Below are 14,268 nucleotides of genomic sequence, written 5' to 3' on the forward strand. Positions count from 1 at the left end.
GCCAGACCCTGGAGCGTTTTTTTCCTCCGCGCCGGAACTACGAGTCCCATGGTTCCTTGCGCGGTGGCGTGCCCTGTGGACCTGCGAGCGGGCACGGAGGGTCGGAGCACGTTGCTAGTGGGCGCGGCTGGCCAGGGCGGTGGAGGCCTAGCGCTGGCCTGAGTCCCGCGACACGGCACCCTGCCCCACGCTCGGCCGGGTCGCCTTGGCGAGGCAGCGTCTTCCGGCCCGTGCGGCGGGATTCCGTGGAGACCCCCCTCCCACATCCTGAGAGGTAGCCTGGGTCCCTGTTGGCCGTGGGGCTCCGGGAGGGGGCCGGAGGGCACCTTCACCGCGGGCGTGGGTCTGACGGCAGCGGGGCGCGCCGCGCACGGCGAGTGGCGGCCTCCTTCCTGCAGGCGGGAGTCGTCAGCAGCCCCCTGCCGGAGCCGCTCGAAAGAGGTCACCCCTGTCCCGGGTCCTTCAGGAGTCCTGGCAGACCTCGCTCTCCTGGCACCGCTTTTCACCCTCTCGCGCTATGCTTCTTAACGCCCTGCTCTTCCGTCCGTCCTTGCTAGTCGGGGTGTCCTTTCCAAAATAGCCAACAGTTTCGCCTTTGGGACTGGCGGGCCATTTCTTATCGCCTTGTTTGTAGTCGGGCCCCACGCTCCAGGGAGGCATACCGTTACAGGCTTTCACCCCAAGATGAGGGTCGGGGTTAGAATCTTTCCTGCGGAGTGAGGTAGTTCATTAACGTGCCTCACCATCCCTCCGTCAAAGTTGTGGGAAAACCCACAGATTTGCAGTGTATCCTGTATTGCTCTTCAGCAAACTTGATCCTTTCAAAGCAGCTTTGAAAGTGTGTTTTGCTAGTCTACCTATTTGGTCGTCGGCAGTTTTATTAGCATGGCCTTGGCGTCGTCAAGTTTTGCACTGTACAGCTTCCACTTGCAGTTTGTGGACATTAGCCCTTCTGAGGTTGGTGAGTCCTTTACAACCCTTAAACGACTTCCCTTTTAACAAGTATGAGAAATCAATTTCAGATTAACTGGGATTGTGTATTTTACTATCTGCCATTAGCCAGTTTAAGAGTTAATTTCCGCTCGTGAGTATTGACCAATGCAAAGAAAGGTCTTGTGGGTCCTAGAACCCCAGCGCGCTGCCTGCACATTGAAGCGTTGTTGAATCCAGGAATTGAGTCTTGTTTTATTTTGTTGTTTTCCCCCAAATAATTGCTATTGTCATCTCAGAGAAAATTAGCCTAATTTTGGCTTTAAAAAACTTTAAAGACAGACTTTCATTATGTAGCTCAGGCTGGACTTAAACTCATGATCCTCGTGTGTCAGGCCTCCCAGATGCTGGCAATTCAGGCAGACACCGACCACACAGGTATTAAATTTTTCTCCTAATGGATTTAAAGCCTCTTACCTCCATGTTTATTCGATTCCCATAATGAGTTGATGTTATGAAGGAGATAAGCAAACTTTACCTCTTTGTAGACTTTGACGCACAAAAAATGACTTGATGGAGAAAGGATTCTTGGAATATTAAAGCGGGCGGGAACTATCTGTGACAGATGAAAATGTCCTAAGCGGTACCTTTATTCCCATTTTTGTCTGAGTGCTGTCTGGTTTTCTGGAAACTGGGTTGAAATAATAGCAGATAATCTCGTGTTTCCTGCCGTTTCACACATTCCTTGCTCTTTTTCCTGTGTAACCCAGTAGGGTAGGTAGGGTTATTTTGTTTTACAGATGAGGATTAAGCTTCTTTGCCAAGGTCGGCCTAGGAAATGACCCAGGATTTGCTAATAATCAGACAGGGAGTCCTAGGAAGGTCACACTCAAAACTGAAAGTTGCCCAATACACAGATTTTCGAAACTCTTTTCACAATTTTTAACACTCCAGTTGTCACGTTTGGAGAGAAAACAGCTGGCTAAGGGTGTTTCTTTGCCAGATTATGAGCTCCACCCAGACTGGAGCCATCATGTTCCTCAGTGACTTAGCTCGGGTTCATTAAACAGCACCTGCTACATAGTACCTGCTTAATGAATGACTGAAGCACCAAGAAGGAAAATGTTTATCTTATGTTTAAATGCAACAAAATTTGTTTGAAACCATTTGTAAGAAGGTAAGAATATATCTTTCCGAGGTGCACTTTTAATGTGTGGTTTCTGTTTTTAAATTGAATATAGTGTTTGAAACATTGTATCTAACATGTAGATAAGACGTTGAGCTTCTTAAGAATGATCTTGAAGATGTTGGAACTTCTTAAGAATGATCTTGTTCTGTAGGAACAGAAAGTGTAGAGTTTTGTTTAGTTTCTCTAAATAGTCCCTCCAAAAGTGACAGTTCTCCTGATTAACTATGTCTGCCGAGCTGAAAGTTGACATCTCTTCAAAGCAGAAAATAAAATATTCTTTTAAAAAGGATTTTTCTAGGGTTGAAAGGAATATTTAATAGAATCTATGAGTGATCACTAATATGTCTACTCAGGCTATAGTACCTAATATTTAATCAGATAATCTCGATATTTTGTAGATGTAGTTACCTGTTGATTTAAGGTGATTATTATCAAGAACAACCACTATTTTAGAGTTATAAATGTTTCAAGCTTGTGTCTAACTTTCCTGTTTGTTTTATGTATCTCCCCTGTGGATTTTGTACTGAGAGTGTTTATGGGGGTGGCTGTAAAAATTATTTTTATTAGATGGGCGTGGTAGTACACACCTTTAACCTTAGCACTCTGGAGGCAGAGGCAGGCAGATCTCTATGAGCTCAAGGCCAGCCTGGTTTACAAAGTGAGTTCCAGAACAGCCAGGACTCTGTTACAAAGAGAAACCCTGTCTTGAAAAGCCAAACATACATACATTTCCAGACAGATGTCAGTATTTCATACGTGTGTGTGTGTGTGTGCGCAGTGGATGTATTTATGGTGTGTACATGAGTGCAGGCAGGAATATGAAAGTCAGAATACAACCTTCACTGTTAGTCCTTGCGGAGTGAGGTCTCTTTGTTGTACCAGCAGCTTTTGGGGATTCTCCTGTGTTCTCCCATCTCACTGTGGGGCACTGGGATTGGAGACGGTCACCACTGGGCCCAGCTTTCTCATGAGTCCTGGCAAGTCTAACTCAGATCTTCACAAATGCAGGCAAACACTTAACCTACTGACAGTCTCCCCAGCGCCACCACCATAGTCTCATTCTTTATGGCTAAACAAAACTATTCTGTATATGTGTTCCATTTCCTCCACTCTTTACCTGTTAATGCATACTTAGGCTAATTACAAAAGCTGGCTGTTGTGAGTAGTGATGCAATAAACACGAGCGTAAGAGGTCTCTTTGTAGTATATTGGTTTGAAGTTTTTGTGTATATTGCCAGGAGTGGGATCACTGAACCAATATGGCAGTTCTGTTTTTAGTTTTTTTCTATATTTGCTGAATTGCTTTACATTCTCATCAGCAGTGTATAAAGATTCCCTTTTCTACAAACAGCAATATTTGCTATGTTTTTTCTTCTTTAAAATATCTCAGTGGAGGCATCTACGTGTGTTATGTGGATGTCTGTGATTGTGTATTGCGTATGAGTGTGGCCTTGGGGACATCATTGGGTGTTGGTTCTTGTCCTTCCACCATGGCTTTTTGATGTCCCATAGATCTCACATGTTCTTATTTTTTTGCCTGTTTTAATTCATCTACCTTGTTTCCAGGACCCCGTGTTCTGTCTTCCAATTGATCTGTTTTATTAGTGAGAATTTCCACTGAATTTTTTGACAGTGTTGAGGTTTTCTAAAATTCCTATTTTTTGTGTCTGTTTCCCCCATTTTCATGCATGTGTGTGTGTGTTGGATATGCCTATGTATATACATGTTTGCATTGTGTGCGAGTGAGCATGCACATGTGTGAGCATGTGGGAATCATCCTCAGCTACTCTTGGCCATTTTCATTGAGGCATCGTCCCACTCAAACCCAGCTCTCACCTGCGTGAGTCTGGATAGGTAGCTGCTCTGAGGACCTCCTCTCTGCCTTCCTTCCAGGCTGGAATTCCAGGTGGCCCACCATGTCCACCTAGCATTTACATAGATCTGGGTATATGAACTCCAGGCCTTATGCAGGACAAGCTATCTCTCCAGCCCCAGGGTTTCTATTTCTTTATTGAATTTCCCTTTCAAATCCTATATTGTCTTATTTTGTTCAGCTGATTATTTAATTTTCTTTGAAATCATTCAGTTTACTCATGTCATCTTTGAATTTATTGAACATTCTTACAATCATTCTGTTGAGTTATTTGAGATTCCACATACCTCTCTTGCAGTGGAATTCACTACTGTAGAATGAATTATTTTCTGATCAACTCACATTGCTTTGATTTTTCATGTTTCTTATGCTTATTGGGACTTATCTGGGGTGCAGTCCATGATTAGGTATTTTAAGCCCTATTCTTTCAAATTGAGGAGTTTTCTGTATTCAAGTAGAACTGATTTACAGCAGGGTTGAGGTGCACCAACAGTATAGCTCAATAGCTAAACTGTCCACATGTGTGCTCAGGACACAGGGCCCAATCCCCAGTACTACTCTCACATAGATTACATCTGCAGAAACAACTACAGCTGATGGATCCCTCCGCTAGGACAGTATGCTAACAGGTAATTAGGTTCAAAATAATATTCTTAAACTCCAGAGCCTTTCAGAGAATGAAGGAAGTGCCAATTAAAGGTAGACTGAAAAGAGGAAGGGGAACAGGGATCCAGTCAGACAAGCTGAAACAATCCTGCCATCAGAATGGCCAGGAAAAGAAAGGGAGAAAGAAAGAGAGAGATGAAAGGTTTGTACCAAGAATTATATTCCTAATAAGGGAGCCATGATGGCTCTTGCTGTCAGCTTGACAGGATCTAGAATCACCTGGGAGGTGGGCCTTTGGCTCTGCAGCAGCTGGTTGTCTTAATTACATTGAGCTGGGAAGGCTGGTGTGCTGTGGACCATTCTCTTCTTGGGATCCTTGACTGTATAATGGAGAAGGAAAACTGACCGGCAGCGTGCATTCATCATTCTCTTTTTCCTCCCTTCTCAGTAGTCAAAACAGATAAGCCCCAGCAGTGTAGCCTTCTCCGTCTCCCAGGCTTTCCCCCATGTCACTGTCCTTCCCTTGCTTTCCATCCTTCCTCAGAAAGGTAACTGAAGGTGGGACTCCGTATGAGAAAGACTTTGCCGTGGCAGTCTAGAGGAAGTGGCAGACGTGTAGGAGTTCATGGTGGAGTATAGCTACTGATAATTACCAGTAGAAATGCACGAAGTGTTTATAAAATGGGGTGGCTAAAGTGTGTTATAGGGTGAGATCTTTAAGATAAGAGGTCAATAAATTAAGGCACTAGAGTATTTGGGGCAAAGTAAAATCTTCAATTCTGATCCTTCCCCCTCCTTTTTTCAAAATAATTCTTAACATAAATGATATAGCAAGAACCCGTATCGATTTCTAGCTTCTGAAATACCATTCCTACTTTAGGTAACTCTTTTGCTCTACTACTACCTAAAATTTTTTTCGTGAACCTACCAAACAATTTTTAAGATATGATATTCTAGTTCACTGGCCCCTGCTAATTTTCATACAAATTGGTTAACCTTTGTATTATCAAAAGACCCACTAGTATATGTTTTTTGTTGTTCTTCTTTAGTCTGTCATTCAAAAAAGATCTTTGTCCGACCTATGTACCTTTTCTTTTAAACTTTGGATAGTAGATTTCTAAGGATTTTGTATTTTGCTTTTTCTCCACAATATATCTGCAACATAGTTGGGCTAGTGTAAGCTAAAACAGTTCTATAAGCACTGATGGAACTGAAAATTCAGGCAGCAGGCAGCATTAATCTTACTCAAAAATGTTCCTTAGTCAGTTAATGTGTAAAAGACGTTATACCATAAATGTTGCCCAAATAGTTCAGCAGTGTGAGGAGGAAAACCAAATAGATGGCAGTTTTGTGTATGTGGAGTGCCTCAGAGTGATAGACGATAGCTCTGCTCACCTGGTTTTACCAGTACATTACTTTCCGCTTCAGGTAGCAGAAATGGACTTAAGTTGGCTCTAACAGTAAAGGAAAAAGACAATAACGAAGTTTAAAAGGCAAGGAAACTCTTGTTGTTCCAGAGCTCTAGCTCTGCCTTGCCCATGGTAGGTTGGCTTAGACACTGAAAAGCTGCCAAGCTTTCTCTAGTCTCCATTGTATGCATAGGAAATACCCTCCCATTCCCTAAACTGTTCTGTCATAAGCCCACTCTGAACTGCTGACAGGCATCAAAACCCATCGACTGTTACTTCTCCCCACATTTTGTGGGTACGAGTATATGTGCCCTTGCATGTGTGCATGTGAGCCAGTGGATAAATATGAAAGTCAAAACATAATTTGCAAGTTTCTCTCCTTACACTTCCAGAGACCAAATCAGGCCATCAGGCTTAGCTGCAAGTGCCTTTAGCAGCCATCTTTCAGGTCTCCCACCCCCATGTGGAGTTTTAATCAGATTTCAATATTGAGGCTCAGAAAAAGTTAATAAAACTACCTAAATGGGGCTTCTAAAAGTATTCTGAGTAGGCAACTGATAGAATCCATTTCACTGATGAGTGGAGTAGTTCAGTTAACATAGTATCTAATTTAGTTTTTAGTTATTTTCTGAAGTTTTCCTGTCTACAGTAGCTTCAGAAGTCTGTGACTATTGTCTTTTAAGTAAACCTGAAATTTTGGGGTACTTAAGTCATACTAGTTAGACTCCAAGTGCCGAGTACCTGCCTGTGAGAGCACCTGCCTTATACATAGTGCGTGTAGAACGCTGCCATTGTTACAGAAAGCACTAACAGCTGCTCTGAGTTGTCCATGTGAAGCTTTTGTCTAAGTATTCAGCCACAGAAGGATGCAAACACACATACTCATACACACCAAAAAATGTGTACTCGATCTTATTAGTGATTATATGACCTGGAATTTACCTACTTGAGATTTGGTATTGGCCTTTAGATCTTGAACCAGAGATTGTGTTGTAATGTAACTATGTAGGTATTAGAGCCATGGTAATAATCTTCACACAGCCTTGCTTTCCTTAAAACACCCCCATATGCTTCATGTCAATCTTCTCCATATTCTGAAGGTCTGTTCCAGTAGATAGAGCTGAACAACTTAGTATTAAGTAACATAAAATACTCACTAATACAGAAATTCTGCTTATAGAATTCTAAATTAAAGTCGTTTTGTTGTCAGAAGATTCCTGTGTACAAAACTCAAAGGTCAAAGATAATTGGTTATCAAAGGTTAGATAATTGTTTAGGACAGTTCTGTACAAATAAAATCTAGTTTCAAGAACTACCAAGTTCGCTTTCCCCATTCTGCCATTTCTGTATATAAGTAGTGCCTTTAACATAGTATCCATAATATCAGTTTGTTTGCTAAAAATTCAAAGTCTCCTGTAATTCCTTAAGTACATTGCAATTCTACACTGCAATGCTAGCTTTAATTCTCATTGCCCTTTGTTATAGTTGAAGTGTGAAATGCCCTCCACGGGTTCAGGTGCTGAGTGCTTGATGCACAGCAGATGGTGCTGTTTAGGGAAGGTGGTGGGAACCTCCAGTAAGAAAGTAGGTCACTGTGAGAAAGCCTTTGAAGGTTGTACCTAGTCTCCATGCCCCTCTTTCTTTGCCTCCTGTCTGTCATAGGTAGACACTTTCATAGGCTCTTACTGCTGGGATGTTCTGTGTCTCCATGGTCTCCAAATCAGTGCAGAACCTATAGACAAATTCTACAGCCATGAACCAAAAATAACACCTTGAAAAAGTTCCTTACATATTGATTCTCTGTATTGTTCCACCTGCTATTTCTGCCTGCACCTAGAATAACCATCCTTCTTTCTCTTTATTATGTCTGAGTTAGCCTTTAAAATGTATCCTGGGTAATCATCTCCTAATCACTAGAGTTCACCGCATCTTCTGGTTTTTTTTGTTTTGTTTTGTTTTTATTGTTTTTGTTTACCTCCTTAATATCCAGTAGGCTTATGACTCATACTTGATGAGTCGTTCTCAAACCTTGGAATATTTACCTTTTCACAACTAAATTATAAATTGCTTGAAGGCAGTGGTCATATTTATACAAATTTGTTCTTCGTGCTAAAGGGTTACAGCTCTGTGTACTGTTAAGTGCTTGGTCAATAAAATACCCACACACTTTCATTTAGTTTAGTTTCATGACTTTTCCTAGTGAGACATAAGCAGTACCTGAAGACAGACCAAAGAAACAATTATACCCAAGTCTATCTTAGTGAGGAGCCTCATGAATCTTGTAACTGTCTGAGACTTATATGCTTTCTCCATCCAGGAATGAATGTTTTTAATTTAGAGTAAATAGACACAGGACAATTTTATGACTATTTTGCTTTGGTATATTGTAAGTACTGGAGAGGTAAAACAGAAAATAAGGCATTCTGGTCCGTACCCCTAGATGGGTTACAAGAGTGAAGTTTACGGGGGTAGTGCTAGGCAATAGGAGATGCTTGCTAGATGTTCTGTGGTTCTTTGCTGCTACTGACAACTAAAGCAGCAGAGGGCTCTGGTGCAGTAGGTAGAGAAAGGACAACAGACCTAATTCCCTTTGAGTGTCAGCACAGGAAAGTGGTAGGGCTGCTGCTTTGGCCTGACGTGCCATCTGCTCCTCTGTCGTACTCACCTCTGCTGGTTAGTTTATCAACTGACACAGCTAGTCATCAGAGTGGAGGGAGACTCCATTGAGGAAATGACTCCATAAGATCCAGCTCTAGGCAAGCCTGTTGGGCATTTTTGTAATTAGTGATTGTTGGGGAAGGGCCTAGTCCACAGTGGGTGGTGCCATTCCTAGGCTCTGGTCTTGGATTCTTATAAGAAAACAGGTTGAACAAGCCAGTAAGTAGCACTCCTCCGTTGTTGACAGTAGTTTCTGTCCCACCCATACCAAAGAAATACACAGAGATCTACATTAATTTTAAACCATTTGGCCTATTAGCTCAGGCTTCTTATTAACTAACTCTTATATCTTACATTAATCCATAGTTCTTGTCTGTGTTAGCCACATGGCTTGGTCTCAGCAAGGCGTTCTCATCTTGCTTCCTCTTGGTCTGGGTGACGACTGCAGACTGAGTGTTTCCTTTTCCTTTTCCCAGAACTTCTGTTTCATTGCCCCACCTCTACTTCCTGCCCGGTCGCCCCTCCTATACTTCCTGCCTGGCTATTGGACAATCAGCGTTTTATTAAAACAATACCAGTGACAGGGTACAAGACCATTGTCCCAAGCACTCCCCCCCCCCTTTTTTTCCAAAACAAGAACTCTGAATCTAATCTCCTTGTTTAGATTTTTTTCCAGACCATTATTCATAACAACTTGTAACCAATACTCTAAACAAATATAAATATCCATAATCCATTTTTTGAGAATGTAGGCGTAGCTTTCCAGGCTACTTCCTGCTGATTGGGGGTGCTGGTAATTATGGGGACCTAAAGAAGATTTAAAATTAAGATCAAGTCCTGACTGGAGTATTCTGTGAGGCTTGATTTTTCTCAGCCAGCAGTCTTGAAACTGTTCTGGATGTAGAACTCAGACATCTGTGCCATCTGCTCCTATCAGAGATTTCTCAGGGGATCTTCCTTGATCAAACATGATTTTTCTTAACCTGGAATGAATCCTCAGCCTCTCATTTCCTGTGGAAAGAAACAAAACATCTTTTTTCCAAAGTAACATATCTTTTGACTTAAATTTTGAAGGGCTTTTCAAAATATTGATGTTGGGTTAATCTAGCAGCATTTATAATTAAATGTCTTTTAGCGTCTCTTGCTCCTTCCTCAGTATTCAAACAATTCAAAGACAATACAATAACATATGGTATCCAGACTCTCTGTGTATTTTCCATCTTTTCGTAGCTTTATTTTAATCTCTATTTCTTTTATTTTTATTTTGCATTTTTGTTTTTGTAAGACAGGGTTTCTCTGCATATCTTTGTCATGGAACTCACTCTGTAGATCAGGCTGTCCTTGAACTCACAGAGATCTGCCTGCCTCTGCCTCCGAAGTGCTGGGAGGCACTATACCCAACTACTGTCTTTTTATTTATTTATTTATTTATTTTTGGTTTTTCGAGACAGGGTTTCTCTGTAGCTTTGGTGCCCGTCCTGGAACTAGCTATTGTAGACCAGGCTGGCCTCGAACTCCCAGAGATCCGCCTGTCTCTGCCTCCCGAGTGCTAGGATTAAAGGCGTGCGCCACCACCGCCCGGCTACTGTCTCTTTTTTTAAAAAAGGACTTTATCCTTTTTCTCGTCTCTCCTAAGCCTACATATGTTTTTCACACACTGTAAACCATTTAAAGTTTTTTTTATCTGAATCTATCTTAACTGTATATTTCTCTTTCCGACCACATGAGTCTTTAATTTGCTAAGTGATATGGCTAAGATTAAAGCTGTGGCATTGACCGTTGGATCTATCCCATTTCTTAGCTTTCTGAGAGTCTAGCCTCATGGCGGAGGTACTGGCCAGAGGAGCCATGTTTATTGCCTGAACTCTATGGAGTTTCAAGTTCCCTGCCACCACCAAGAAGCATGCTGTCAGCTATTCATAAACACCATTTAAGTGTTTTGTGGTGGGGCCTTTTAAAAGGGCTACGAGGTTTTTGCAGCTAAAGCTGAGTTAGGAAGCCTTTCTTAAATGAGATGTGCTTGCCTCTAACAAACAGAGCCACCCAAGAAAATGCTGCTACCAAGAAACTGTGCTTAACTGTGTTCTTTTGCGTCTAGAGTTACTTCCCAAGCTCTTTCAGGTTTTATATGGATGTAGTTGTCCACGTTGGTGCCATTTGTTGACAGTAGTTTCTGTCCCGCCCAGTCCCGCAGCCATTCAATCCAAAGAAATACACAGAGGTCTGTCTACATTAATTATAACCAGAAGGGTGAAATGTTACCTAACAGAGGAATCTCAAGATGTTTGGACCTAAAGTTCCTGTGTAGCATTGAGGTATCCACTTCTGGCCCATAGGCCTAGCATGTCTAAAAGACTTTCCTGTGAAGCAAGGAATTTTGAAGGACTGATCTACCTTGTCTTGACAAAGTTTGGCAGTTGCCTTTTTTGTGTCCTGCTGGTCCAGTTTGGACAGAAACTGTCAGCAATTGAGACAAGGGCAGTTTCTTTGCCCGCATGGCTAGCTTTTGCCATGAAGAAAGCAAACTCCATCATCTTCTCTGAAGTAGAGTGGTACTGTCAGGAGCAGGCATGTCTCAGTCTCATAAAAAGCCTTAGGTTATTAAACATATTAAATGCCATATTCCGTAGGTCTTTGAAGTGTTTGAAGACCATCTATCTATATATATATATATATCTGTGTATGACCTTGAAAACATACCTAACATAACGGTTTTTTTTTTTAATAGATGACCATTAATCTATATTTTTTTTTTTCGAGACAGGGTTTCTTTGTAGCTTTGGAGCCTATTCTGGAACTAGCTCTTGTAGACCAGGCTGGCCTTGAACTCACAGAGATCTACCCACCTCTGTCTCCCTAGTGCTGGGATTAAAGGCATGCACCACCACCACCCAGCATAATCTGTATTTTTCATTACATTTTTAAAATACATTATATTTTTGAATGAGCTGCATAGACATAATACCTTAAACAAGAGTAGAAATATACATATAACAAAGTTAACTTTAAATTTGTATCAATAAGCTAAAATCCATAGCAATGTAAAATGTTTTGAGATTGTTTTTTGGATTAAAGTAGATTCAATAATCTAACCTTTTTCCCCATCTATAGTATACTATATCCCCCTTTCTTCTTTTAGAAAGAGATCTCTGATTTTAACTTCTTTGTTTAGCCACCATCCTTTTATTTATTTATTTGGTTGGTTGGTTTTACTATGACCAATAGCAATCTATAACCAACCCCCTAAACAAAGACAAACATCCATTTTGGGCAAATGTAGGCATATTTCTCTAGACTACTTCCTGCTGATATGGGGCATTAGTCATCTTTGGGGTACCCTGAGGAAATTCAGGATTAGGGTCAAGTCCTGACTGGAGTATTGTGTGTGGCTTGTCCATCTCAGCCAGCATCCTTGGCACTTGTGGATGTTGAATCACCTGGGCCATCATTCCCATTGGAGACCTTTCAAGGAGGTCTTCCTTGACCAAACCATATTAACCTGGAAGGAATTCACAGCTTCTCATCTTCTGTGGAAACAAAGGCAAAGCCTCTTTCCCAAAGCAACATATCCTTAGGCCCAATTTTTGAAGTCAAGATACTTTAAAATATATAGATTGATTTAACTTAGCAGTCCCCACAATCAAATGTCTCTCAGCAGTTAGCTTATTAACAGTCAGAAAATTCAGAGAAAACAAAATAATATACATAGTCCAGACTCTCTGTGTATTTGGCTTATTATAATTTTTCTTACTCTTTCTTTTTCAGGGACCTCATTTTATTATCTTTAAATTATTCTATTAATCTATGTCTGTTTTTATTCTTTTTCCTCTCTCCCAAACCTACATATTTTTTAACACAGTGACCCATTTAGAGGTTTCTTTTTGTCTGAATCTGCCCTTATTATGTATCTGTATTGTTTTTTGATCACATGAGACAAATCTGTCTGTACTGCTCAGCTTAGTAAGTGGCACTAGTGCATGGCAATTGGCTCCTTCCTCTTGGTTCTCTGAGTGTCTAGTCTCATGACAGAGGTACGAGTGAGAGTCATACTCATCTCTCCAAGTTTAGGAAGCAGTGGATCCATTCTGTCTCCAAATAGCATGCAGCCAATATCCCCGCAAACCCCAGTCAAGTGCTCCGTAGCAGGACTTCCCAAAAGAGCCATCTGTGCCAGGATATTTGTTTCTCAGATGTAGAAACATCTTAGTTTTTTATTATTCAAGACTTTCAGTTGCTTGGTTAGAGTTATCCATTTTGTTGTTGCTTGAGGTTATTATGAAAGGTATTATTTGCTGTTTCTTTCTTAGTCTGTCATTTGTAAATGGGGAGGCTACTAATTTAATGTGTTAATTTTATATTCTGCTACTTTGCTGGAAGTGTTTCTTAGCTGTAGAAGTCTCCTGTAGAGTTTTAAGGGTCATTTATGTATAAAATCGTATCATCTGCAAATGAAAATACTTTTGACTTTCTTTCCTATTTATATCCCTTTGTTCTTCAGTTTTCTGATTGTTCTAGCTAACACTTCAAGAACTATATGGAGTAGATATGGAGAGAGTACAGCCGTGTCTTGTTCCTGATTTTACTAGAATTGCTTTGCGTTTCTATCTGTTTTGCTCAGTGGTTGTCAATCTTCCTAATGCTGTGTTCCTTTAATACAGTGCTTCATGTTATAGTGACCCACCAACCATAAAATTATTTCATTGTTACTTCATAACTGTAATTTTGCAGCTGTTATGAATTGTAAGTATCTGATCAATCCACAGGTTGAGAATCACTGATTTAGAATGATAATGGCTTCAAGACTTTTTCATAAAGGAATATTGAATTTTGTTCAAAGTCTTTTCTGTATCTACCAAGATGATTGTATAATTTTTGTCCTTCAGTCCTTTTATGTGTTTTATGTTTATTGATTTACATGTGTTGAACCATTCCTGAACCTCTGGAGTGAAGCCTTTTTGATCATTGTACATAATTGTTTTGATATGTTCTTGAATTTGGTTTGCAAATATTTTATTAGTAATTTTTTCCATCTGTTTTTATATATTGTTCTGTAGTTTTCTTCATTGAATCTTTGTGTTGTTTAGTTATTAGGGTAATTGTGGGCTCATAAAAAGAATTAGGCGATGTTCCTTCAGTTTCTATTTTATAGGATAATTTGAGTAGTATTGGTGTTAATTATTCTTTGAAGGTCTTAATTCTGTGCTTACTCCATTAGACCCTGAGCTTTCTTTTGTTGGAAAGTTCTTAATTACTGTTACTTCACTGGGGATTATGGGTCTGATTTTAGTTTGACTTTCATAGGTTTTTTATGTCAAGAAATGTATTCATTTATTTTAGGTTTTCCCAGTTTGGTTGGGTACAGATTTTTGAAGTATGCACTTTAAGATCTCTGAATTTCCTTGGTTCCTATTGTGGTATCCCCCTTTACAGCTCTAATTTTATTTTTTGGATCTTCTCTGTTCATCTTTTAGTTAATATGGCTTCATCAATATTATTGATTTTTCTCAAAGAACCAACTCTTCCTTTCAATAATTATTTCTGTGTGTTTGTTTTATTTTATTGATTTCAGCTGTTTGAATATTTCTTGCTATTTACTCTTTAGT

The 14,268-nt window shown here is 40.4% G+C and overlaps 1 protein-coding gene across 4 annotated transcripts in view; it reads left to right on the forward strand.

Annotated features, from left to right (window-relative positions):
* Positions 1–78: 78 nt before the first annotated feature.
* Fam210a (family with sequence similarity 210 member A) overlaps positions 79–14,268 on the forward strand; it is a 40,642-nt gene continuing 26,452 nt past the window's right edge. For 3 of the 4 annotated variants that reach the window (XR_009058295.1, XM_057788519.1, XM_057788521.1), the window contains exon 1: positions 79–274. The gene's annotated coding sequence lies outside the window, so the exon portion shown is untranslated. Of the gene's footprint in view, positions 275–867; positions 958–14,268 lie in introns of those variants that run through there. The other variant, XM_057788522.1, reaches the window with a different exon arrangement.

The sequence above is a fragment of the Chionomys nivalis genome, chromosome 14 (genome assembly GCF_950005125.1).
Source record: "Chionomys nivalis chromosome 14, mChiNiv1.1, whole genome shotgun sequence".
NCBI lineage: Eukaryota > Metazoa > Chordata > Mammalia > Rodentia > Cricetidae > Chionomys > Chionomys nivalis.